The following is a 25,970-nucleotide window of genomic DNA, read 5'->3' as shown; positions in this document are numbered from 1 at the left end:
TTAGTTGAGTGATAGAGTCATGTACTTCATTTCACATCCATCAGATATTTCAGTAAAATCTCAGGGGGAGCATGATTAGAGAATTCAACATGTGCAGAGAATCCCTACTGGGGATAATATCTTGGTTCGCCCTTTGCCTTTGATGTCAAAGGTGGAGAGTATCTTGGTGTTGTGGTTTCCATCAAGTCCAAAGGGGAATATAGTTGGCATTATTATATAAGTGTTGTCCTTGATGGCAACTCACATAGATGATAGTTCACAGTGCAACATGTTAACAAATGATTACAGATCAAACTCTAGAGATGGAAGAAAGAGAATGGTTTAAGAAGTATACGTTGGTTCATTTTGTCCGAGTAGTGTATAAACATAGATTCACATAACAAAAAGAGCATATACGTATACATGCACTTTCACAAGAGGAAAAGAGCGTATGGGTTGGAAAATCAAGGAAATTCAAGAGTAAAGAATACCAAGGGTCAATACCATGGTATTAGCCCACAATATTAAGCAGAATAATGACTATTTGTTCCAGTCCAAGAATACCACAGGTTCTAAGTGTTGTTTTGGTCTGAGGTATTGAGAAAGGCCAAAAGCTATATAAGGAGGAGAAGATCAAAGGGCCAAGTGTGCAAGTGAAAGGGTTTCTCAGGATTACTTCTATCTAACGTATATTTTATGTTGCAAGGGCTATGATTATGATATGATCTGAAATATTTTGTGCACATTGGATACAATGTTGGATCATGATCATGAGACCTGAAATGAATTATCATTGTATGACATGATATTGATTGGGATAGATCTGATTTCTTGTGCATGTTTTATTCTGTAAATGTTTTGATCTGGGTATGACTGACGTTTGGAATAGTTGTGAAGTTTTAAGTTAGTATTTGTAGATATATACACTGGTTCATCTTGGTGAAGGTGTGTATGCTGGGTCGACACTTCGAAATAGTGTATACATTATGAGATATGAGGTTTGAAGTTGCAGTTGGTTCCGGTTGTTGATGCAGAGTTCTGGGTTCTGCTCTATGTTTTGGTGATTGTGTTCTGGTGATAGTGTTTTGAATCTTGAGATTGATTGATTGTGATTTGCTTCAATGTTGATGGGTTTTCAGTGATTGGTTGTATTTCAGTGGTGATTGATTTTGAGCTTTAATGTTGCTGATGGGTCCAGTATGAAAATTGGATGAAACATGGCCTTCATATTGTGTACCAGGAGTATCTAGTTTGAATTTTAATGAAACATGGTCCCTGGAGGAAAGAAGGTCGTAGCCTTTTGTAGGCTGTTGCTTACATACGGGTAAACATATCATCTAATACAAGAGCCAGGGGGTTGGAACTCCCTTCTAGTAGTAGCTATTGAATGAGTGAAGGTTGGAGCCTTTTGTAGGCTAGCACCTACATACTAGTAAACATATCGGCTAGTACAAGAGCTAGGGGGTTGTATCTTCCTTCCAGTCAAAGCTGGAGAATGAGAGAAGGTTGTAGCCTTTTGTAGGTGGGTACCTACATACTGGTATGAGTCTACACCAGTATAAGATTGTAAATAGGTTTTTCTGATATTAAAAGAAGATAGAGACAACAATAGAATGTGGTTTTGCTATCGCATTGGGTTTACACCTTAAACCTTGGTGTTCATGTGTGTTGCTTATGTGTGATGGTTTATTATTTTATTAATGCACATGGTTACTATTTAAATGGTTAATTAAGTAATGATGCACTAATTAAAGATCAACATATGATGAATTAATTGAATCATAAGTTCACTGGATATACGTTGGTTTCCTTAAGAACAATTGCGTACACACGCGAGTTCCCTTCAGTGAAGTAGTGTATATAAATCTGATTATGAAATGAAAAGGTTATTGATTTGATAATACTAATTCACTCCCCTCTATGTATTATTTCCAACAATTGGTATTGGAGGAGGTCTTTCAGAAGAAGCTTGATCGCTTGAAGGGAGATTTTTCAAGATGAACAATCATGAAAGCATGGGATCTATCAGACCACCAATCTTCAATAGGAACAACTTGGTATATTTGAAAACACGAACTAGAGCTTATCTTCAGTCACTTGGAGTTGATGTTTGGGCAATGGCGGAAAGAGGATACCAATATCTAGTAGCAGTCCCCATGGATCTAGTAGAAAAGAAATCATATGAAATCAATGCCAAAGCTGTCAACACTTTATTGGGAAGTCTATTAGAATAAGAATTCGTCAAATTCATGCAGTTCAACACAACCAAGGAAATATGGGACAGAATCATTCAGAGCTACAAAGGATACTCCCAGGTAAAATGTGTTAAACTCCAAACTCTTAGAATCCAGTATGAAACTCTCAATATGCATAGTGATGAAAGTATTTCTAGTTATTTCTTGCGAGTAGATGGGATTGTAAACCATATGAGAAATCTGGGTGAAGAAATAAAGGAGGCTACTATATTTGATAAAATTTTGAGATCTTTGTCTTCTAAATTTGAGTCAAAAGTATCTTCCATTGAAGAAAAGCAAGATCAACAATATGTTACTATTGTTCAACTTCATGGAATATTAGCTACCTTTGAAATGAGGAAAGGAGGTCCATTAGAAATCAGAGAAGCCACTTCCAAAGCTTCTGTAAAAGGAAAAGAAAAGGGAGATCTCAAAGAATAAGGATATATATCAGAAGATGAAGAGGTAAACTTTGTGGAGAAACTTCAGTGGGGTTCCGAAAGATTTAGAGGTAAGCTTCCCTTAAAATGTTTTTCTTGTGGAAGAGTTGGTCATTACGCTGCTAAATGCCCTCATGACAAATGAAAGATTTATGTAGAAGGTAATAGAACTTATTATACTCATAAAGATAGTGATGGCATGTCTAATAGTGATGAAGATGATCAAGATATTAAACTACTCATGGCATATGAAAATGATACCTTAGAAAAGGAAGATTTCCTTAAAGAAATCACTCAACTCAAAATCTATTTGGCAGAAAAGGATATAGTCATAGACACAGTGACACATCAACTCACTGAAAAGGACAAGCACAATGAAGTGTTAGAATGTGAAGTAGTAAGTCTAAGAAAATAACTTGAGAAGACAAAAACTTTGAATCTTAGATTTGCTAAAGGATCGGAAACGTTAGATGAAATCATCATAGTTCAGTTCTCCTCTTATAAAGACTAGTCTTGGTTTTCATGAAACTATTGAAGGTGAATCTAGCTCATAAGATGAGGTAAGGAACTTTAATGCAAAATCTGGAATGCTCAACAAGGAGATAAGAGGTCAACCCCATCAACAACCAAGGAAATAAAGACTTCAAAGAAAATAATTTCCTCCTAACTATGGAAGGGATAATCTTTTATTTCCTCTAACAAATAATGTTGAATGTTTTATATGTCATAATTTTGGACATGTTTAAGCTAGATGCAGAAGTAGAATGGTTCAAGACTATCACACAGAAAGATCACCACTTTCCAGGTACTTTAAGGGATATTTTTTTTCTTGCAATATGTTTGGTTACAAAGCTATTGATTGCGATAGAAGGAATATGAAACATGTAATATGTTATGCGTGTAACAAGTTTTGACATATAGCAAAGGAATGCAAGAGAAAATTTCTGCCACCATACCAAAAGGAGAAAACATCATCACAATTCAAGGTATTGAAGAAGAAGGAATGTTTTTAGAAAGATGTGGCATAGCTCAATATACAGACATAACAGACCCAGGGGGATATGAAAGTGTAAAAATTCAGTATTCCAATTCTCATATGCAGTTATTATGAAGACAAGTTGCGTATATACGCGAGTTAGAAGCTGCACAATCGCGTATATGGTGTTTTGAGGAAAAAGCAGTGGGATAGACTCATGAAAAGGGGTATGATATGGTTTATTCAATTATCAATTATCTGTTCTATTCTGATTGATGATGATTACAGTCTGTTGATGATATGTGGAAGTGTTTTTGGCCCTCATAAGCTGTTAATAATTTGATGAATAACTGGTTGATAATGATGCCTTGATTATTCTTACTAACAAATGCAATGATCAACTCTGATAGTGAACGTCTGGCACAGGTCTAGGGGGATCATATGCTTCTAATAATGCATTGTTGACATTATATTGGAAGACCTTGGCGCATGATGATGCTTATATTTCTTGATCGACATAATTGTTTTGATTCAGATGACTCTTTTGATGATGGACATATACAGGCTTTTGATCTTGATGCTGCTGAAAAATGCTTATGGTAAAGATCATATATGATGTATGATAGTTGCTGATGACTATCATGGTTTTTTTTAGATTATTAATCCTTGTTATAAATTTCATGTATATTATTTGATGTAAAGTTCATGTAAATACCTATGATGTAACCCCACTATGCATCGGAAGGATGATGTAATAATTGCAATTTTTTTAATGAAAATTTGGTATATCTCCACTTGGTTGGGTGATTGAAGTATGTATTAGTCATTGGAGATAGGAAGGTCATACTCACTTAGTTGAGTGATAGAGTCATGTACTTCATTTCACATCCATTAGATATTTCAGTAAAATCTTAGGGGGAGCATGATCAGAGAATTTAGCATGTGCAGAGAATCCCTAATGGGGAGAATATCTTGGTCCGCCCTTTGCCCTTGATGTCAAAGGGGGAGAGTATCTTGGTGTTGTGGTCTCCATCAAGGTCAAAGGGGGATATTGTTGGCATTATGATACAAGTGTTGTCCTTGATGGCAACTCACATAGATGATAGTTCACAGTGCAACATGTTAACAACAAATTATTACAGATCAAACTCTAGAGATGGAAGAAAGAGAATGGTTTAAGAAGTGTACGCTAGTTCACTTTGTCTGAATAGTGTATAAACATAGATTCATAGAAAAAAAAGAGCATATACGTATGCACACACTTTCACAAGAGGAAAAGAGCGTATGGGTTGGAAAATCAAGGAAATCCAAGAGTAAAGAATACTAAGGGTCAATACCATGGTATTAGCCCACAATATTGAGTAGAATAATGACTATTTGATCCAGTCCAAGAATACCACTGGTTCTAAGTGTTGTTTTGGTCTGATGTATTGAGAAAGGCCAAAAAATATATAAGGAGGAGAAGATCAAAGGGCCAAGTGTGCAAGTGAAAGGGTTTCTCAAGAATACTTCTATCTGAAGTATATTTTATGTTGTAGGGGCTATGATTATGATATGATCTAAAATATTTTGTGGACCTTGGATATGATGTTGGATCAGGATCATGAGACCTGAAATGACTTATCATTGTATGATCTGATATTGATTGGGATAGATTTGATCTTATGTATGTTTTATTCTGTAAATGTTTTGACTTGGGTATGACTGAAGTTTGGAATAGTTGTGAAGTTTTAAGTTAGTATTTGTAGATATATATGCTGGTTCACCTTGGTGAAGGTGCATATGTTTATTCGGTACTTCGAAACAATGTATACACTATGAGATATGAGGTTTGAAGTTGCAGTTGGTTCTGGTTGTTGATGCATAGTTTTGGGTTCTGCTCTGTGTTTTGGTGATTGTGTTTTGGTGACAGTGTTTTGAATGTTCAGATTGATTGATTATGATTTGCTTCAATGTTGATGGGTTTTCAGTGATTGGTTGTATTTTAGTGGTGATTGATTTTGAGCTTCAATGTTGTTCATGGGTCTAGTATGAAAATTGGATGAAACATGGCCTTCATATTGTGTTGTTGTGTACCAAGAGTATCTAGTTTGAATTTTAATGAAACATGGTCCCTGGAGGAAAGAAGGTCGTAGCCTTTTGTAGGTCGCTGCCTACATACTAGTAAACATATCAGCCAGTACAGGAGCCAGGGGGTTGGAGCTCCCTTCTAGTAGCAGTTACAGAACGAGTGAAGGTTGGAGCCTTATGTAGGCTGGCAACAACGTACTAGTAAACATATTGGCTAGTACAAGAGCTAGGGGGTTTTATCTTACTTCTAGTCGAAGTTGGAGAATGAAAGAAAGTTGTAGCGTTTTGCAGGTGGGTACCCACGTACTGGTAGGAGTTTGCACTAGTACAAGATTGTAAATAGGTTTTTCTGGTATTAAAAGACAACAGAGATTACAGCAGTAGGTGGTTTTTCTCCTGCATTGGGTTTCCACCTTAAACCTTGGTGTTCATGTGTGTTGCTTATGTGTGATGGTTTATTCTATTATTACTGCACATGGTTAATGTTTAAATAGTTAATTAATTACTGATGCACTGATTAAAGATCAACATTGGATGAATTAACTGAATCATAAGTTCACTGGATATACGCTAGTTTCCTTAAGAACAGTTGCGTATTTGATAATACTGATTCACCCCCCCTCTCAGTATTAATTCCAAGATCCTGTAGCAACCCCTGTTTCTCCTATAGCAACCCCTTGTTTCTCCTGTAGCAACCCCTGTTTCTCCTGTAGCAACCCCTGTTTCTCCTGTAGCAGCCCTTGTTTGTCTTGTAGATCTTTTGTTTCTTCTTGTAATAGGGAAACTTGTGTCTTAAGTATTTTAAATATGAAGTATCTAGTGTTGGGCCTCCCAATGGGTAACACAGGTTGCTTAGTCTTGGCCTTAGGAGGGGTAACTTCCTCAATATTTTCCTCACTAGGTCCCACTTCTTCCTTTTTTCTTATTGACTCATAAATGGTGATAGGGATTTTTGAAGGGGCCGGAGGCTTCCCTTGCCTTATCTTGGTGCTCTTCCTTGTTTCAAAATATAAGGGGCCTTGCCTTGGCTACTTTATTTTGGACTTGACAGGTGTACCAAGTGTGGCCAATGTGGCAACTACTTCTTTCTCTTTATTTCCTATTGAGACGCTTATCTATTGTCCTTGTCTTTCTATCACTTGAGGTTTGGTGGTATCCTCAGGGTTCCCTCCCTATGTTCTTTGTTTCTCTTCCTCTCTTTCCTCGGTTTCTACTACCTCCTTCTCTTCCTTAGTTTCTACTTCCTCCTTCCCTTACCTACCCCAAATACTAGAGGTCGGTGTTCATTCTAGATGTGTGGAGATAATGACTTTGTTTCAATGAAAATTTACCTGTCCATGTATGCAAATTCAGCCCATAGAGCAAGATTCGTTAGGTGGCTTAATACATCCATAACAATAAGCTTAATAAGGCCATGGTGGGAAATGTGCTGGTGTTTCCCTTCCATCACTTTCTATCTCATTTGAATGATAGAATGTAAGAGGAAATGTGGAACACCGAGTCTCTGTGGAGTGGGTAATTCTGCTTTGAAACTTAGCTCATGGAGCAACCTAAAATGATAGGCATACACATTTCTCAACCTCCCCTCACAAGATATGTATTTTAGGATGTGATAGGCCACTTCATCCCAGGGGTAAGGTAGGCTCTCTCTTCTCACTCCATTTTTATCTTCTACATGCTTTTCTCTATGAATGAAGAAGTTTTTCCAGGCTGTAAAACTTACTACTTTATCCTCTTTGCTCCATCGAACTCCTAAGGGGAGGGTTGTCACTTTTCTTATGAGTTTAGCATTTAAAGAGATGGAAACTCCTTTAACAAAAATAGTGGCACTATTTTCTCCCTGATAATTTAGTGCCATGGAAAACTCTTGAGTTATATCGTCATCATACCCCTTTAATTTCTCAAAGAACCCCATCCACTAATGTCTCAGGAAAATGTCCAGAATAGGGGGATGCTGATGGATTCTTTTTGTGCCAATGGGTTCTCTCTTGTTGAAATCTCCCCCCTTTTCTCCTACTGCTCCTTCTTGGGGTTATTTTGGGTGAATTTAAATTTTGGCCTCAGAGTAGTCTCTGGTGCAGAGATAGTATCAAATTTTCATTTTTATCATAGGAGGAGAAGGATGATATTTTTTTTAATTATACAAAAAAAAAACTTTTCTCTGCCCCTATCTTACCTTCTCATCATATAAATTTCAGAGGAAACTACTTGTTGGCTTATATGGGCTTGACCCAGGTTTGGAAGAATTATTTAGCCAAACAAATCCCGTAGCTATTGGCCCTTTCGGCAACAGTCCGCGGAGCGCGAACTAAGGTCTCACCCGAGGTAGTAGGGGAGGGTGCTAGAACCAGGTTTCCACACCCTTGGGATGTCTAGATGTGATCTGGAGGTTCTGTGCACCATTCTGTAGTGTTGCGCTGCTCTATTTCGTGCAGATCCATTCCCAGACTAATCTTTACTAATTATTAGCACGCTGTTTATAGATCTAATCTATTTGATGAAGTATTGTAAATCAGATCTACCTAGCAGGGTCTTTAAGAAAACATTTATCAGATTTACCTAGTTCACGCACTTATATTAAACATAGATTCACATGTAGTCAAGATGTAAGCATATGCACATAGATCAAACAACGATATTAACCATATAAAGCTAGATTTGCGATACTTCAGATTTAACACAAAATTACAAAAGCAACTTATCTTTATTTACTTTCTTCACCAATACATCCAGATCTGCCCTGTGCACTCAGCTGCAGGGTTCCACGCACACAGCTACGGACTCTTCTAAGCCTTTGCACACATAGCTGCAGAGCCTCTATCCACTACCCAAACCCCCGACTCGGACTTACAGATGCTTTTAGATTGTTTTCCTAAAAAACCCATTACATTCCAGATCCAAGATCATACAAAACTTAGCTACCTTTACCCATAGAACCTCGCTCTATTTATACCTTTTCATGGACGGTGATCCACGGGTGGTCGACTCAATTTACATTTCTTTATATTATTTTTGGGTAGACTACCCTTTGACTTCAACTTATTACAACTTGCGCTCCACGCATCATGCGAAGTCTTTATCCTATCTTTACTGAAAACTTCGGGCTTTGTGCCCCATGGTTGTTGTGCGGGGCTTCTGCTACCCAACAGTCCCCCAACATAACCATCATGACTTGTGCCGAGTCACTTGGATGGTTCGGACAACTTTGCATGGAGATTGATTAGCAGCCTCTGTGTGTCGCTGGTACTGGCAGCAAACTCTTTTGTCATGTGCTGCATCCATTCCACATTTGTGGCTGGCACCTCAATCGCTATCTCTGTTGTCTCCATAGTGGCATACTCAGCCTACATGTGGGCTACCTTATGCTCTATAGTGGTTGAAACTACAAATGCCTCATCCAGCCATGGCTGGAGACAGGCTTTAATCATTGCTTCCTTTTGTCTGGTGGAATTGGCTTGGATTTTCAGGTCTTGAGCTTCCCGTATCTTAGCCAAGCACTGCGTAATAAAAACGGTTTGCGTTGTTCATCTGATCTGACCGTAAGCTTGTTGGAGCTCCCGGGCCTTGGTTTCCAATCAGTGAAGTGTTGGATCCTCCTGAAGGGAGGTGAGCATAACAATCGACTTAGTTAGCAACTTGATAAATTCCTCCATTGAGCGTGTGAGCATCACATGCCCAATAGTAATAATATTCCTACATTGCTCTAGGATCTCTGGTGGCGTCGATGGTGGAGCATGTAGTTTTAAGTTCGCGATCTGCAAGCTGAGCTTGAGCTGGATCCACGCGGCCTCCTCCTTTGTGTGGTAGAACCCAGTAGCCAATTTCTAGATTTGTGTCTCAATAGGCAATTCCGCTGCAATCTCTAGCTCACGGGCACTCGAGCAAGCTTCTGCTACTACCTTCTCCACCTGTTGCTTCTGCGTAACTGCTTCGTCCTGTTGGAGGCGTAGTTGTTCGATATTAATTTTCTGTTCCTGGAGTACTTGTTCGGCACGGCCGGCCCTGGCGCAGAGCTCCATTGTGGCGCTATCCTAGAGCTGTTGCAAACTTTTGCGCGGTAGAGCAGCCACGTTTAGTCCCAACCCTTTAAGTCGTCCTAGACAACTCCTCAGCATTTGCGGTGATCAATGCTCCTGCTGGAATCGTGATGGAATGAGCCATTTGGGCCTTCAACAACGGTTCAACGGCTGTCATACCAGGAACCCCCTGAGTAGCACTAGTGCCTATTGGCGCGATCCTTGTTCCAAGTTCCTGTAGCTGCGTACGAAGTTCCCCCAACACAATCTGCTGCTCTGACATGGCCTCGTTGATTGCATCTTGAGCGGCATCCCGAATAGTGTTTTCTATGTCATTTAGGTCCCCCTTGGTTAAGGTGGTCACTCTGTTGTCCGTTTTGGATGCCTTTGTCTTCTTTTGTGGCTTCGACCATTCTTGTTGTGCTGGCCACTTCAAAGGCGAATCCATGCCAGTTGCTGGTGGCCTGTCAGCGGCCATCTTAGTGGGTGGCTTCTGACTGCTTTTGGCCATTGTCGACATAGCCCCTCCTGGTGGTGTCTTTCCCGCTACCACCAGTGCCACCTCTCGAGCTGCTTGAACTTTCGTGGTGAGATGTTCATTTCACTTTTGTTGCGTGACACACTTAGCTTCCTCCTTTTGCTGCCAGATAGTAGCCTCGTTGTGCTCTACTGCCTTTGGTTCGCGCCATGCCGGTGGCTAGGTATCCACAACCCCATCGACAATGTCATCAATGGCAATAAAGCGGAGTGAGGTCCATGCCCGTACCAGGTCCTTGTGCGCCCTGATGTAAATATGATGCATGTCTGCTTTAAACTCGGGAATGTGCTTCATGCTTTCATAGATCCCGTCAGACAGGTGGGGTAGCACATTAATCCATTGGCGCACATTCGCATCCATTAGTATCCAAAAGATTTTGATGTTTCGAATTCATCCTGCGTCCCTTGTCGCCCAGAGGGAAGCATATCTAGCAGCTTCTGGCCACTCCGGGTCCAAGACAGGAAACTGGCTGTCTTCGGGTAAGTCAGTAGTGACCAACATAATGGATAGGAGTAGCCACGCATAATGGAAGGTCTTGCCCTCCTCCTGAACCTCTTGACAGTTGGTCAGAAACTCTTCATAAAGGAACTGTGACTAATTGAACCAAACTCCAGCTGCACATTCCTTAGTGAGTGCAATGACTAATTCCAGAACCTCAGTGCCACGACATTTCCTCATTACTTTCCTAGCCAACAACTAAGTGGCGATGTGGATCGCGTTATCTGAAATGATGTCAATGACATACCCTTGCTGCCCCTTCGCTAGCTTATACTTCTTTTTCAAGTTCTCTATCATCATGACATTGCCACTTCTATCAGCAATTTCCCGAGGGTCTCTTCCATTGTAGGGAAGGTGCGAAACGCGATGAACCAGTTTAGCTGTGATGTGGACGGGTTTGCCGACCCATAATATTTCCTCATGAAATAAACATAGCAACTGCTTTATGACCAACATTGTGATAGGGGGCCGGAGAAAGTGAGGAATAGACAAGAGACAGAGAAACTCGAGTTTGTCCACCTTCCGCAGCCACTCTTTTGGCTGTAGCATTGTCACCGTCCCTTCACATGTAGTCGCTGTGATGTTCTTACTGGTTCTGGAACCTGAGGGTCCTTCCTGGTCTTCAGCATCCGAGGTGATTTAGGGAGCTCGGCTACTTGCAGTGTGGCTTCTTGTTGACTATCTGTGGTAGGGTTTTTTACTTTGAGGATTGCTTCACGGTAATGTTTCAGCAATGCCTGAAACCACAAACTTTCTTCGAGTTGCTCATCACTCATCTTGCACTTGTCTCAGACCCAAGGCGGCTTTCTTGCAAGATGGTAAAGCGTGGTGGTGTGACCCTTACTATGATTATATATGATTTCAAATTTAAAATCGGCTGTTCTCCCTTGCGGCAGCTCATAAATGCGATTTTGGCGGTTATTCTTTTGCCTTAATTTCCCGCCGCCCACTCCAATGTGCCTTAAATGGGCCATCATATCATGAACAGTACTTGTAACAGTCGCTTTCCATCTTTCCTTCGTGACAGTAAATCACCAGGGACGCAAGTGCGGTTCTTGTATGTATGTTGTGGCCATGTCACGCAGCTTCGCAGTAGCCTATTTTATAGTCTCGCACCCTCTTCTAACTATGTGGAGTGCTGGAACTGGGCCTCCTATGGATAGTCAGGTGGGCGAATCCCTCGTGCAAGTCTTCCATTTCCCGACTAGCCAAGGCTGCAAGCACCCTTGACGTTCCCTTGATTCTGGTAACGGATTGTGGTGTGTGTGTCCTTGTCGTCCCGGGTGCAAGCACAACCATGCTAGCAGTGTCACTGCTTGTAGAAGGGTAGGAGAGCCAACCATGTCCATTTCCTTCGTTAGTTCCTTCGTGTAGGTGACTTCTAACTACAACTTATCAATTGATTCATCTAGCTTCGCACTCTGTACGCGGAGTCTGGCCTCTATTGCTTCTAACTTTCCAAGTTGCATTTTACCACACAAGATGGCTTCTATGGATAGTCAGGTGGGCGAATCCCTCGTGCAAGTATTCCATTTCCCGACTAGCCTAGGCTGCGAGCACCCTTGGCGTTCCCTTGATTCTGGTAACGGATTGTGGTGTGTGTGTCCTTGTCCTCCCGGGTGCAAGCACAACCATGCTAGCGGAGTCACTGCTTGTAGAAGGGTAGGAGAGCCAACCATGTCCGTTTCCTTCGTTAGTTCCTTCGTGTAGGTGACTTCTAACTGCAGCTTATCAATTGATTCATCTAGCTTCGCACTCTGTATGCAGAGTCTGGCCTCTATTGCTTCTAACTTTCCAAGTTGCATTTTACCACACAAGATGGCTTCCTAGAGCTGCTGAATCCTTTTGCAGATGTTTGCATTGGTAGGGTGGGCTGTATCTATGCTGGTTTGTTTGGTCGTAACGAGACTTCCCTGCCCGGCCGTGTGAGCCTTCGTTCCACGTAGATTCAGGTGGGTTGATGGTCGCCTGGTGTGCACCCGTACCCTTCGGCGTTGATGAACAACTATTCTATACCAACTTGGCTGATGCGCACGTCCTTTAGTCCGTACCTGGAACGACCTCCTACATCTCGACTTCTGCTGCCCCCCTCTATGTGCACACAACACGTCTTTCGACACACTATGTTGCTCCTGTGCTACGCATAAGGTGCCAAGCTAGACGAGCTGCCTTTCATCTGTTATATCGCTCTCTGCTGGCCACTATTGTTCCTCGGTGGTTACGCGTCAGAATGATCGAATCATCATATTTTAGTTCAGTGTCATAGCTTTTTGCAACTAGTTCTGCCATCACTCCATCTCTTCATCGAAATCCACTGTGCAAGTGCTATTGTGCTCCCACGAGACTCTTCCACAGTCTGTAGAATGCACCTGATCTTGGTCTTGCGCTGTTATTTGATAGATGCAATCCAGTTCTTCGTCGTGCATAGGTTCGGTGTAGAATTCTCTTTCTGCTGGGTCCAATAGAACTACTACTCGTAGTGACTTCTTTTCGAACGCCATTTTCTACCTTTTTAAGTTAATGATCCCTTTCATGTTCGTTGCCCAATCAATTCCGAGCAATTCAGGGTAAGGATTACTGTCATCAACAATCTCTATGACTTAGAAATTGGTCTGTGTACTTACACCATCGATATCTATGGTCACTCCTTGCAGTCGACCCATTGGTAAGATATTTCGTTGGTTAGCTATTCATAGCTGAATCAGGGACCATTGTAATGTGGGCTTGCCCATGCACTCCCAGGTTTGTTTAGGTAATACGTTCACATCCGATCCTAAGTCCAGGATGACTTGATGCATTTCATACTCACTAATTTGTGCTGTTAGTCCCATTTTCTGTCCGGTGCATAGAGCATGTCTTCCTATTTTCTGGACTACATGCGGCTCACCCGATCCAGCGCACCTCGTGATTATATCATGTAATCCTTGAATGAATTTACTATTGCGCAACAGTTTCATGCAGGTTTCGAGAAAGGTAGTAATCATGGAGGGGTCCACTCCTAGTTCCATTTGATCCCTCCTACCTGGAGTAGAGGCTTCTGCAAAGCTCCTTTGAGCTTCTCTCGGTGTCTTCGTCCCTGTTTCCGGCTCAGAGTCAGGTTCCTTTGTAATTGTGTCATGCCTCTTCCCACTTTATACACGCTCTTCTTGCGGATTTCCTTCTGTAGTTGTGCAGCTCCTCAGTACCATATTTATACTCGGGTCCTCTTCACGAGGTTTTGATCGCATCATCTGGGTATTCTGGGTTGGAGTAGCTTGTAACACCCCCTTCTTGCACATTTGGGCAATTAATGTTCGATAGTCTACCATTTCATGATCAAACTGCTCACAATAGGGGCACGAGATCCTAGTCGAGTTAGTGCAATCGCGAGCGTAGTGTCTCGGCCCTCCACAATTGTAATAGATTAGCTGTCCACAGCCTCTTCTGGGCCCCGTCCCTCTTCCTTGGCCACATCCTTGGAATCCTCCTCATGCTTTGGTCTGCATTTGGTAAGCTGGGGTTCTTTCCATCATTAAGTCATAACTTTGACACGTTCGCTCATCATGTCCTACTGATTGGTAAAAGTTGCAATACAGCTGCTGCGGGGTCTGGGTATACTTTTGTAGTAGGTGGTAGTTATCTGTTGTATGTTTTCCACTTACTTGGAAAATTGTGCACTAGAGCGCGGGTGTGGCACTTGGTCCTGCATGTACCTCCACTTTTAGCGATATCAGGCCTCCCCCCACCAGATAGTTCGTGAAGACAGGGTAGTGATCCTTATCGTGCCCTTGACTCTTGCATTTAGTACAACCTACCTCCACATGTGCCTCTAGTTGAGGCACCCTTTCTTGCTTCAAGCTTTGCATTTCTAAACTCAGGTTTTGAAGTTGTGCATGGATTTGCTGAACTCCCAACCCTGGATCTAGTATTGGGGTTTCGTGCAACCTCATTGCTGTCTCCAGTGCCTCCGCTTGGGTTGAGATCTTTTGTTGTGACAGAGCCGTCCTCAAATGTGGTGTCAATAATGCCACAAACCACAGGCAATGATGCACATCTATCAAGGTCATATTAGCTTCGCAAATAGTACTTTTCAACCTCTAGTCCAGATCCCATGGAGTTTCACTAGGCAACACTACGATGTCCTTGAACTTGATTACCGACTGGGTTTCTGATTTTGCGCAGCCAAACTCTTTGTTTAGCGCATCCTAGATTGTTGTTATCCCTTCATTCAGATGATCGGTCGAGTATTTTATGTACCACATTAGCGCATGGTCCTGTAACACACTAACCAGGGTGGCCTTTTTGATGTTTTCATCTGTTATGCCTTGGGCATCCCATACAGACCTTATCAAAAACTAGAATTTCCCTAGTTCCTCTTTTCCTACACCCTTGAATATTGGAAGATTTATTGCACTTGCCCTCCTAACCTTTGGTGGTGGTGGGGTCGGAGGTGGGGTCGGGGTCGGTGTGGATGCATTTGATGTAGGTGAAGCGGGTGGTGACGTGGACGGAGGTGGTACCAATGGGAAGCGCTCCTTGATCAACCAGACCGCACTTCCTGGTGAGAACCTCGCGAGCTCCTCCTCGCTTTCCCGTGAAATAGAGGCCAAAGGATTGTTTTCTACCCCTCCTGTTCCGCGGTAACCTCTTCTACTCCATGTTACTCTAGACATCAATAAATGCGCATAATATATTTTTCACACAACAACATCTTAATCCATGTATTCAATGATTTGATGTACCTACCCCGAGGCCCTTGAAGAAATCACCTTTCTGCTTCACTATAGCTCACAGTTGTATCTATCGCGAACTCAGTGATAAATCCTCCTATTACCCAATCTAGCCAATGATCTACTACACGCGTGAATTTATCTTCAGTGTATTCTAGCCTACGCACCAATTCCGGAGTCCACACAATAGGCTGGTCCAATCTACACCTTCCCACACTGTCAGCTAGCCTTGCGATCCACTCGTACAGCTCTACTGGAAATGTTGTGAAGAAGACTTCATGAATCTCTGTATATATATAGTGGTCCAACCAATCTTCCTTCGATATCTGTGGATTTCTATTTTCTTGAATTGCAAACTCGTGGAGTTTCAAATCCCACCACTCTTCAATCTCTTTCTTTGTAGGGTTCCAGTGTTCCCACATCAAACACCTCTTAGGCAGATCCCGGTCCTAGCAACGGAACCATTTGTTGGCTTATATGGGCCTGACCCAGGTTTGGAAGAATTATTTAGCAAAAAAATCCCACAACTACCGGCCCTTTCAGCAATAGTCTGTGGAGCGCGAGCTGAGGTCTCACCCGAGGTTAGCAGGGGAGGGTACTAGAACCAGGTTTCCACACCATTGGGATGTCTAGATGTGATCTGGAGGTTCCACGCACCATTCCACAGCGTCGCGCTGCTCTGTTTCACGCAGATCCATTCCCAGACTAATCTTTACTAACTATTAGCGCACTGTTTACAGATCTAATCTATTTGATGAAGTATTGTAAATCAGATCTACCTAGTAGGGTCTTTAAGCAAACATTTATTAGATTTACCCAGTTCGCACACTTAGATTAAACACAGATTCACATGTAGTCAAGATGTAAGCATATGTGCATAGATCAAACAGTGATATTAACCATACAAATCTAGATCCGCGATACTTAAGATTTAACATAGAATTACCAAAGCAACTTATCTTTATTTACTTTCTTCACCAATACATCCAGATCCACCTTGCACACTTAGCTACAGGGGTTCGCCCACATAGCTGTAGACTCTTCTAGGCCTCTGCACACACAGCTGTAGAGCCTATATCCACTACCCAAACCCGTGACACAGACTTACAGACGCTTTCAGATTGTTCTCCTAGAAAACCCATTACATTCCAGATCCAAGATCATACAAAACTTAGCTACCTCTACCCATAGAGCCTCGCTCTATTTATACCTTTTCATGGACTGTGATCCACGAGTGGGCCAACTCAATTTACATTTATTTAAATTATTTTTGGGCGGACTACCCTTTGAATTCAACTTATTACAACTCGTGCTCCATGCATCCCACGGAGTCTTTATCCTATCTTTACTCAAAACTTGGGGCTTTGTGCCCCATGACTGTTGCGCAAGGCTTCTGCTACCCAACACTACTGTACATTTGTTTTCTATAAGATACCCAATTCAAACATAATTATTCATTCAGGTGTATGGGAATTTAGAGAGGGAGGAGGCCACTTAATCATTTCAAAATGATTTTCTTGCATGCCTGAGGGTTTGAGGACAAGCTCTGGTGGTTTTTTCTCATTTTTTCCCCGTTTAATTATCCCTTGTAGCTTCCCTTTTATTCTCTTGTAGTAGCTCAGACCCTCTTGTAGCAGTACATACCCTCTTGCAACACCTCCTGTAGCACTTGCAAACATGATATGCGGTATCTCAGTGGCACCCTAGGTAGTCTTGTGTAGCATCTAGCTCATCCTTCTCGAACCGTTTTCTAGAAATGAGCGATTATGAAAATGGAGTCGAGCCTTGTACATTTTATTCGTTTTTTGGTAAATGCTCAGAGCACTATGGTTTCTTGGCATCTACACAAGTTTCCTTTTTTGAACCGATGTCTCCACTTCTCGTAATCATCACCCCACCTAACTTGACTTTTCCATGTTGCATGGTGGTTGAGTAAACTAAAGTTAAATTATTGAAGGTGGCCAAGTTTACTGGCCACATCAAACCATAAAAAATTCCATTCTCAATAATTAAACACAATTTTTCATTATATGCATAAGGAAGAGGTGAGGGGTGTCATACCTAAGCCTAACTCATATCGAATTGTTGGATATGCCTGCATGCTACTATTGAGCTTCATAAAATGATGAATTTGAAGGTATTGGTTTCCTTTGTTTGCTTCTACACAAGTATTCATAACTTTTTTTGTTTTGTTTTTTGACTGATAAAATCCCCTTTTCGTGTGTAGGCCTTCTTCGAGTGCTCATTATGCTATTGTTTTGATAGATGGATAACCTTTATTATGCTTTCTAGGGATGGTTGTGCCTTCTCAACCTCAGTAATGTCTCCATGATCATGCCTTAGAGTTGCTGGATATTCTATTCTGGGGTCGTAAAAAAATTGGATCAGAATTTCGTTGTCACCGTGCAAGATGCTACAAGAGGGATCCCCTTACTATAGTAGTGACTTCATCCCTCCTCAAGACCTCATATTTCATTCGAGAACTTATACAAAGCTCTTGTGGCCTCAAAATCCTGTTGCTGAAACATGGGGGATAACCACCCAGTCCGGACCTTAAGACAACTCTTTTTCCATTTAAAGTGGTGGCTCCGACCGGGGATAATGGGACCAGTTTCCCAATGTGGGTTTTAAGATGAGAGTGGGTGGTTCATGAGTGATTTTCAATAGAATAATGATAATCTAAGTGACCTATTCTATAATGTAATTTCTCTAATTAACTTATTCTAATATAAACCCGGGTGTTCCTGTGTGGTATGCGATCTACAAAGATATATGTTTAACATGTGATAATAAAGATTGAACACAACTAAACAAAGATGATAATGTAAAATATAATTCCTTTGACTAAATAGTTAGTCAAAGGAATTTATAAAATATATCGCATATATGAAAATCACAACTTCAGCTAGGCATCATACATAAGTGCAATTAATGCTTAAAAGAAACAATAAATCTCACATATAATTCATGAAAGTAAAGTTTTGCCACTAATTAAATGTAAACAAAATCAATCATATACGATAGTAGTGCCATATGTGTGAAGTCCTGCTCATTTGACAAATGACATAGACCAACTTCTTTCTTCAAATCAAATTGTCTCCCAAGAATACAAAAGTGCATCAACAAAGGAAAGTAGTCTCATATCTAAAAGAAACAATCATGTTCCATAATTTCACCAAAGCATACACAAACATACAAAAGTGCATTCTTTGCAAATGTTTTTGATAAAATTTTGGACCCTTCTTTAAATGTATGAGAAGGGTATAAATACTATACTAACTAAATGTGCAAAAATAAATTATACAAAATTTGAGGAGGTTTCAAACAACCTTCCTCCTAACTAGGTAACTAACTCAAAAAATAAACAGAGGCTAAATAAAAAAAACTAAGAGGATGACTTGATGTCTGCCAGCTTTTCCTTTAAATCGCGAATATCAGTCATTAGTTTAATTTGAGGAGGTGGCTCGAAATGAGTCCCGAGCTGCCCTATGAAGATTGCATTGGTGAGCGATGGCAACATCCTTTGAGTCATGTGAAGGGAACAGTTGAGAGTCATAATCTGGCTATGAGGCTTAACAAGATCCTACCAATATGACTCCCATTTGGTCATGGTCAGTTTTGTAATTGCCTCTCTTTGACTCCCAACCTTTTCTTGCCAATCTTTGTACAGAGCAGTTAAATCGAGCATTTCTTTCGTATTTCCTTATTTGATGAGATTGGTAGCGAACATGATGTGATTCTCTACTTTGATGATATTATTTGATACTCCAGCTGCCCTTGCAACTGCTAGCTCTGCCTATTTGATTCTAGCATCCCAATCTGTGAAGAGGATGTCTTTATGAGTTGCTTCAATCTCAGGTATATTGGCTTTCCTTCCTTCTTCTATTTCCTGCCATTCGATGAACTCAGAGATTCTGGTGTTTAAATCATTAAACTACATTCTCTGGTCGATTGCCTTATCTATCAGCTAGTCGCTAGTAGTTAGATAGGGAGTACTGTGTGACATCTTCTGGAAGAAATACTCTTGTTGTTTCAGAAGAAGGGAATTTAATTCCAGGGCCTCTTTGATGAACTACTTAGTAGTGGGAATGTCCTTGTATCTTTCCATGGATTTCTACATTTCCTGGAGTTTCATATTTTTTGCCAATATATCGACCTCATGGCTTATTTTTAGGACCTCCATGTCTTGCTGCAATTGCGTCAGTTGCTCTGTGACCTGCCTGTTTGCGCTTTCTTTCTCTGCCTCGAGCTCTTGTTTAAGTTGCGCAATTCTCTCCTCTTTCTCCCTTAGTAAAGTAGAGACCTCAATAGCCTTTTCCATAGTGTCTGATGCGTATGCTCTCGTGAACTGTGATAGTCTAGTCAAGTTCTCGGCCGGATTGAAAGGAATGTCCTTCCAGACAATATCCATGGGTTTGTTTCTAGGTGGGAATTTAGGTGTATCTACCCTGCTCCTTTTTCTATGCCTTCTAACTACAACCTTGTGGAGAGGGCTATAGAACACATCAACTGGAGGTATTTCAGTTACATTCATAACAATTTCCGATGTGGGCATGTCACACGGAATCAGTCAAGAGTGCGGACACAACCGACCTTCCTAGAAGTCTAAGACATTCTAATGACAAACAAAACAAACTGGAGCTATCCTTCTCTAAACATGCATTATGATATGAGAAATCCAGTGTTTCGTTCTTACCTTTGTCCAAACGCTGTTGTAGAAGTCCAAGCTTTGTTGATCTGGATGAGCTCCTCCTTTTCTCCAAAACCTGCAATCACCAACAGTCAAACAATTAAATAACACCTGATTATAACATAAAACAAAGCATATTCAACATATAGACCAAGGAGTACATGAAATAACCCATAAACAACAAGTTATTGAGAAGAATGGACCAATTTGCATTAAAGGTAATCAAAAGGAACCATTACAACCTGAGCCTTGGTGTTGTGCAAGCTCCTTCCAGGGTCCACAAGAGTCTTCCTCTACTTTGACAAAGCTCACCCACTTCCAAATAGAACAAGCAAAGATGGCAATCTCTCCTCACAAGCTTCTAAATGGGAGTCCTAATTCCTGCAGCATTTACCCTTAGAAATGTATAGCTTTCAACCTCCCTCCTTCTGGCCCAATGCCTGTATTTATAATGTTCAAGAGGAAGTTAATCAGGTCCACCATCAATGGGATAGTCCCCTCTTTGGATGGGATCACTCCCTTATTGATGGGATAAGTTCCTCTTTGGTAGGAGTGCATGAACCATCTGGAGGCGCTCAATACACGTCAAACAACCTTCTAGAATGCTCTAGAAATGACCACAAGTAAGTTTTTGAAGATAAAACTTGCGCATTTTAACCTTTTTAGAGGGACGCACCTGCCCCTTTAGATACAGAGCGTCCTTGGACGCAGACCTCATGAACAATAGGTGCGTACCCGCAGGCAAGGTTTGAGAGAACCTGCGTACCCAGAGATAAACACATTTATAAAGACTTTCTCTCTTTCTTGGAGTTTGACATGGATAGCAGAAGCATAAGACTTGCTTAAGAGGGTAGTATGACTGTTGATAGAGCCATACCAATTGTAAATAGCCATGGTGACATTTTTTAGTGTAACAGATTGCCCCCTAAAGTGCGGAGCCTGGAATAGATTAGGGTTTTGTATTATCTAGGAAGGGTGAAGTGCTTTATCATTTCAAGGATTATCTCGTGGAGAGCCTGGTTGGAACCTGCAATTTTCAACACAAAATACATGGATAAGATTATATCATCATTGAGGTAGGCATTCCCATACTCAGATAAAAACTTTAACTAACAGACTAACTACTCTGATACAGGAATGATTTTGCAGTACATCATAATCATAGACTTTTGTAGACACAGTATGGGCACAGCCATCTGTTTATGATTAGTCTACTTAGATAATGAATACAAAACTCCTCGCAGCCTGGATGGTAAAGATTCGATCTAGGGTCTTCATTCCTACTTCTCGAATTGGTACGATTCTAGCCATGCGAATAAATGAGTCGATGTCGAACATGGTAGAAACCACTTGATTACCAGTCGATGATGTAAACTGTTAACAAGCGTGAGAGAGACCACCAGTAATGTCAATGGTTCTCAAAGTACCCAGTACAATCCATGAGATGTGAATGAATGAGTTGATGTCGAACATTTCACGGAATCCTTCGATCGAAAGTCAATGATGTAAACTGACGTCAAAGGCCCACAACACGAAATCATTGTTCAAGTTGAAGAAATGTTGTTGTAAGGACTGACTCAGGGATGGTCAAATGGATGACAAGTATTTTGAAGATGAAAGTTTTGTTTGCAGACCTCTTGAACACATAACGACACGACAGATGGTTTGGTGCTAAATAACTGAAAGTTAATTCCCGGAACCCGGTTGAAGACTTTCAAAAGTGGTTTGATCAACTGTGAGGTAAAGGATTTCCCAACCCAGGTGAATGAAAAGTGTCGTGTCCAAGAGTGGTAATAAAGTTTCTTCTGAGACAAAAGGTAACAAAAAGGCTCATTCTTCTCTTTTTCCCCCACCATTTCTGGCAAGTACCTCTTTATTTTTAACAAGCTTGAGGAGGATAACATATGCTTGATTATAAGCTCATCCTTCGGATGAGTCCAACCCAGTTTTGATTCGAACCCTAGGAAGGAGTGGTTCGTTCCTGTTTGTAATTGAACGGGTCCTTTACTGTGAAATGTTTTAATGAGCCCAGTATAGGAGAAACTCGACGTTTTTCAATTTTAGAGAGTCTGAAAAACTTAAGAAAACTCCAAGTTGAACTTTTTCGTAGATTTGTGTCCCTCAAGCCCGAAAAAGTATAAAATAATACCTGGGGGAACCGCTTGATCTTGCGACCAAGGAGTACTTTCATAATTAGTGCCACTGACCTGAAAAGTAAAAAGCGATCAAGGACACGTCGTTTTATTTCCGTATCGAGTTTGAAACGACAAAAACCCGGCAATCTTTTCCTGATTTTAGGAGTCAGAAAAGGGCTTAAAAGATGACTCTGATGTTTTGGTTCGTAAGAAATGACAATTTTCCTTCTAAGTCCCTTTGTCCTGCACAAAAGCAACACATTACTCATACCTGTTTAAGATAGGAAAAAATACATCGAAAAACATCTTTCCATGGTGAAAAATGAACAAATTCATCCAAAAAACCTATAAAAAGACTTTTTACCATGTCATTTTTACCGTTTGACTGTTGAGGTTGAAAAAGGAGCTTTTGACAAGAAACTTCCCGTGGTCGCTGCGGAAAATCCGACCATTAGAATCGAACGCCATCTCTTCCAGGTATTTCACAACATCCTCCTTGTCAATTTCATCCATTTAGAAATTTATTTTAGGTTTTATTTTTGATTTTTGGGGGTTTTGGGTTTTGAAAACCGCTCTGCGGGGGACGCAGGTTCCCTAAAGGTTGGCTTGCGTCCCTCGACTTTTTCCTACACAGGGAAAAGGTCGGGGGACGCAGGCTACCTTCAGGCCACCTGTGTCCCGGCGCACTGTGCGCCAAATGCGGGGTGCGTCCTCCGCAAAACGCGGATTTTGAAACCCCAAGCGCCCAAATTAACCATTGAATTTACCCAAAATTTGTTCTAATGCCTGTTTTTTCATGTGTAGGGCACTTATCATGCTGGATTGGAGAGAAAGAGAGCATGAGGAGGTTGATGAAGCTGCAATCAATCATCAACCTTCCCTCGATGCCCTAAGAGGATGTGGATTATACAAATACTGGGCCATACCTGGCATGAGGGCTCAGGTAAGATTCTTGGAGTGGCTGGTCGAGAGATGGAACGTTCAAGAGCAATGCTTTTATATCGGGGGGTAAAAACTCGAGATAGAGCCCTCTGATATCTACTTTATCACTGGCTTTCCGAATAGAGGCGAGCAACTCAATCTAGCCGGGACTAGGCCGGGTGGCTAATCCCTTGATAGTCTCCGAGCAGATTGGTGCCTACCTGATCGACACCATGCGAAAGACATAGAGATCAAATACATCTCTCGGCGTGAACTCATGGTCTTAGCTTTCACTGTGACCAGGATTTGTGGCTCAGCCACTTTACATATTGCCACTGGGTCCCAAATGCGGATGGCAATTGACTCTCTCCAAGGCACCATCTTCAACTGGTGTGATGCGGTGTCGGCTAACTTGAAAGCTCAACTGACCAGGGCAAAGACTGGGAAACTAAAGACCTTTGGATATGGGCCTATAGTCGTGAGCTTTGCCTTAGAGAGAATTCCGATGCTGATCCCTCAGCATCTCACTGTTGATATTTTGGGTCCTCAGGAGCCAAAGCTGGTACGATGGGTTGCGGTGATGGCCCGGCATCCGGACGAGGGTGCGGCAGTTGTTCGATTCACTGACAGTTATTTTCACTGGTTAGAGGACCAGGTGTTTGCGATTCAGGACTTTCCGTATGCTGGAGTAGATTTTCGAGGTGATCCGGACATGGTTCTTCCACAGGGAGAACAATGGGATGACAGAGGTACTTTATTTTTCACGAGTTTTCAAATTATGTATTTTTTTGTTTTTTATATATATCGTCTCAAAACTGACAGTAAAGTTTTCAAAATGCAGATGTTGGTCCACAGCGTCCAGCCAACCTCTGGCCTTTTGAGAGAAGACATCCAGTTGCACCGGTACCGGCCCCACAGGACACGGCGGCTGCAGAGGTACTAGCTGAGTTGGAGCATGATCTACAACGTCTGACGATGGATATACCTGAGACTACTATGGATGATATTCCTATCAGACTTCAGCGCTATGTAGTCGCGGTCCCTGGACCGTTTAGGAGATTTTTGCACAAGGTAGCCCGTGCAGTGGTGTCGTACAGGGAGCACCACCAGTGATTGGCTAGTCACTTTGTAGACACATGTGACATTTTTGACTTTTTGTACCCTATCATTTTGCCGATCATAAGGTGTTTTTCAACCTATGATCGAAGACGATGTATATTTTTTGACACACTCCTATCTATATATCACTATTACCGGCTCATCTTGTTTAACATGTATGATGAAATGTTTTTAAATTTACTTGCATGATTATCGTAAATGTCTGTCCAACACTCGAGAAGCAATTGCATCTGCTAATGTATTTAAGGACCTTGGAATATGCTGATATTCAATGTAATCAAATTCACGTTCCAAGAGACGCACTCTCAAAAAAAACCTTAATAACACAGGATTTCTAATGGCATAGACTCTATTAAGCTATAATACAACAAGTTCAGAATCTAACCTCACTATCAAACGTCGAATTCCAAATGAAATAGATTCAGATAATAATTCAACCACTGCACTGTATTCTGCAATGTTGTTCGTTGTTTGACCGAGGCTTACCCCATGCATAGAAACTAACTCGTCAGAGGGTGAATAGATAACCCAAGCTGCGGAAGAGATATTCCGTGTACTACGACAAGCACCATCAACAAATCCAATGTATGTTTGGAGGGGCGTCGACATCTACAATATCAAGAGCAAAAACAAGATAAGCCAGAATAACGACGAAAAACACACTCACTAAGCTAAGCACACTGACTAACTAACAATCATACTAGCTAGAAAGAAAAACTAACCTAACTAAAAAATTCTCCATACCCACCATTTAAGCATAATACCTCTTTAGGTAAAGTCCATTTCTGGGTTTACCCAAAGAGTCCCCATCAAAATCTACCAGCTCATAAGCCCCTTTTGCTAGCTTTCGCTTTACAATATAGGGCCCATGCCACATAGGAACGAATTTTCCAGCACCTAGCTTATCGTTAGCTTGATCATATAAAAGCACTAGGTCTCCCTCCGAAAAACTTCGAGGGGTCACATTTCTATCATACTGAGCTTTCATTCGCTTCGCGTGAGTCTCGATTGCCAATGCAGCGTCACGTCGAGTCTCATCTAATTTAGCTAAGTACAATAAACGTTTCTCCTCTTCGGAAGTAGCTGGGAGTAATTCGACAGCCATTTGAAGTGATGGGATTTCACATTCAATGGTTAACACGCTTCCAAGCCATAAACTAGCTGGAAAGGAGTGAACCCTGTTGAGGTTTTCACTGAGGTTCGGTATGCCCATAGCGCCGAAAATAACATGTTGTGCCAATTCGACCGATGAATACCAATGGTTCGTCGGATCATGATAACTAGAACTTTGTTGATAGACTCAACCAAACCGTTGGCTTGCGGATAATAAGGAGTAGAGCTGTCGTGGCGCAAACCAAGCTGGCTTGTAAGTTCAGTCATCATGGTGTTTCGAAAATGGCTCCCATGGTCAGTAATGATTGCTTGTGGGACACCAAACCTAGTTATAATATGATTGAATATGAAAACTGCAGCTGTTTTGCCGCTTGCGTCGAATGTAGGCATCGCCTCGGCCCATTTAGTGAAATAATCAACCGCGAGGATGATATACGCATGCCCCCCGGCCGAGTGAGGGTTACAAGTAAAAAAGTCGATACCCCATTTGGCGAATGGACCAACGGCAATTATAGGGTGGAGAGGAGCAGGT

This window comes from Pinus tabuliformis, chromosome 3_2, assembly GCF_031772625.1.
Source record: "Pinus tabuliformis cultivar Carrire ecotype Pingquan chromosome 3_2, CPIR1, whole genome shotgun sequence".
Taxonomy (NCBI): Eukaryota; Viridiplantae; Streptophyta; class Pinopsida; order Pinales; family Pinaceae; genus Pinus; species Pinus tabuliformis.
The sequence above is the reverse complement of the archived record's forward strand: the minus strand, read 5'-3'. Positions refer to the sequence as shown.